Raw genomic sequence first — 3,015 nt, 5'->3', positions numbered from 1 at the left:
ACTTTTTATACTATAAAACACGCCGTGTATAAACATTGATGTAGTATAAAAATAATACTTAATAATAATAAAATAACTATTTATAATTATTAAAAATACCTTTAGGCTTAACGCGAAGGTTAGTGAATAAATAGTTCAAACTTTAGATCTGCTTTTATTCGTACGGGAATAGTTTGGTTTTAGTTTAGAATTATGTTATTAATGATGAGCGAAACTTGTAAACCGATATTCATTTACTACTACGGAAATAGTCTGTCACCTCGGGCGTTTCTGAAAACAATCTATCACAGTCCCATCTCTTCGACAAAAGAATACATATTATATAGCAGAAAGAGGTAACGGCCAAATAAGCATAAAGAAGAATACAATTTCAGTGAATTGAAAACAATACTTTTTATTTATTTAATCGTTTAAAATTGCAATAATGTGGTGATTGCAGTGCTTAAAAAAAATAATAATAACAATAATAATTAAATACAGACAGAAAATATAAGGGTAATAATTTTTTTTCAATTTACCACTGTTTATGTGACACAACACACATGGGCTCATTACATGTATTGCATGACACAAACGGGGTATTTAAAGAAATGTAACAAGAACAACAATAAATATCACTTATTATAGCAATACAACACAATTAAAATATAACATAGTGAAAATGCATTTAACAAAAAGACACTTAGCTATGGCTATCCAATTGTACAAACACAATTAACACAGAACAACTTACTCATTAAAATCTTACAATGCTATTATCTATATTATTTTTATTTTTTTTATGAAATCATTTAATTAAGTATTGTATATTATAATGTAAAATATGCTAACATTTATTAAAGTTTATTATAAATCTATGCAAAAACTATGAAAGGGGAAATATTCCGCCTTAAAAGCAGACACATTACAGAGAATAGTTATTTTAATATAAAATTTACAATAAAACTTATTATTATTTACATACTATAAGGCATTAACAGTTTAGCTATATAATATATCGTTATCTTAGGTATCTATAAGTCTTATAATTTTGGGTTAGGCTATAAGTAGTTTGTGGCGGAAATGTACTGCTACTGAACACCCTTTTTGTGATCAATGTTACAATCTGAAAAATAATAATTATCATTAATTTTTTCAATAGAGCACAATGTTATGATTTTAAATGAGTAAATTAATGAATTTACATTTATAGTCATGGTATTTATTTATTTAATTAAATAAGCGTATATCATTTTGTATCAATAGTTGCTAATGGTTTGTTAAAATCTATAAAATTATTTATTGAGCTCCAATTTTTACTTTTAGTCTAGGAATCGATTCTATAGCACACAAGAAATAGTATAAGTTCATTGTATTTCTATAATTTTAATGTGAAGTGTTATTTCTTAACCATTGGAGAATTAAGCATAGTGCTTATTATTAGGTGTGGAGTAAATGTCAATACAAACATGACTTCTACTGAAATTAGTTAGCGCGTCTTTTATAAAAGTAAGTTCATTACCGATGGGAATTCATGTGTAACTACAACTTGATGAAATAACATTCGACTTAAAAACAAACACTAGTAATGCGTTTTAGTCTACACAAACTAGTAGTGAAATTACGTGTTATGTTGTTATCTATAGAGAAATCAAGCTTTTTGTTGATCGTGACTTGTATCCGAATTTATGCTAAAAATACCTATTGACTGTGCACGTCAAGTTTAAACTATTCCTAAATCTCAGAAATAATACTTATATTATGTGTTTGCGATTGCATTATAATAAATAAAAGCGTAAATTAGCATGACAACGAGTAATTTATAACTTAAATTCAAACTGAATGATACTTAGAATCTTATGTAGTTGTTTTTATGTTTTTACAATTTTTCGAGAAATTGCTATTTACCTCATCATAATAAATATCGAATAGTTATCGCCGTATTTATATGGGTAATTTTTCAATGTATATTAAACTTACTCTGTAAATAAAAATACATTTGATTCTTTCAGTACTAAAGTGCTCTAATCAGTTTATTAAAAAGTAAAAATTATGCAATGATTAAACAATGTTATACATGCGCACTTAAAAAGATTCATAACATTTAATGATTATTTAAGTCTACTATCTATTAATATTTTATTCAAATTAATTTCCGTAGAGAGGAAATTGTTGGAATACTGCTACAATAAATATTTTAATTTTAACTTTTACAGTGGTTTGAATTATTTATTGAAAACTTATTGTAATACGAGAAGATTTAAAAATATTCATAGATTTTGAGTGAATAAATTATTGTGCATTTTATCATATTTTATTATGTATTGAAATTAAATTTTTTTCTGTAGAAGACTTGTAATTAATATTTCTAAAATTATAAACATATTATAGTATACAGTGTATTCAGTAAGTAAGGAAACAAGTCAGTTGTTATAAACAATAATAACAATGGAAATCCGTATCGTTACTTACTGAAACTATATACATTTTTAGTACATTTTTTAAAAAAAATCTAAGAAATTATAGTACAAGAACTAAACGGCAATATAGTGATAACGTTACGTAATTCTACGCTTATGTCTCAAATGTATCTATATTCAAAAAGTATTAATTCTTAAGTAACCTACTTTTTTATAATAGTATTGTCAGTGTGATTGAAATTGTCCAATATTAATATATTTTTGATTACTCTTAACAATAGCTTCTTCTTAGATAATTTTTTTTTATTGTAATTTTAACTTAAAAAATACTTAAACAAAGAAAATTATTGAATTTATTGAATAAAGTATAAATTCTTTTAAAATAATATTTTTAATTTCTGATTTGTACACAAGTGTCAGAAGACTAAACAAAAATAATTATACACAGAATGATTGATTTATTGTTGATCACTAAATAACCCTTAAAATCATAACTATTTGTTATTTTTACGTGATTAAATATTATTAGGTCTATTCTTTATTTTAGCTTCGATGCGAAGCTGAGAAGGTATTAATTTTACTATGATGTGTTTTTTTATTTTTTTTTTTATTTTTT

The 3,015-nt window shown here is 24.3% G+C and overlaps 1 protein-coding gene across 2 annotated transcripts in view; it reads right to left on the bottom strand.

Annotated features, from left to right (window-relative positions):
• Positions 1 to 374: 374 nt before the first annotated feature.
• LOC126901722 (prolactin-releasing peptide receptor-like) overlaps positions 375 to 3,015 on the bottom strand; it is a 97,563-nt gene continuing 94,922 nt past the window's right edge. For both annotated transcript variants that reach the window (XM_050678427.1, XM_050678426.1), the window contains one exon: positions 375 to 1,105. The gene's annotated coding sequence lies outside the window, so the exon portion shown is untranslated. The remainder of the gene's footprint in view (positions 1,106 to 3,015) is intronic.

The sequence above is a fragment of the Daktulosphaira vitifoliae genome, unplaced genomic scaffold (assembly GCF_025091365.1).
Source record: "Daktulosphaira vitifoliae isolate Bord-2020 unplaced genomic scaffold, ASM2509136v1 Scaffold_3, whole genome shotgun sequence".
NCBI lineage: Eukaryota > Metazoa > Arthropoda > Insecta > Hemiptera > Phylloxeridae > Daktulosphaira > Daktulosphaira vitifoliae.
Note: the sequence above shows the minus strand (reverse complement) of the source record. Positions and strands in the feature narration are given on the sequence as shown.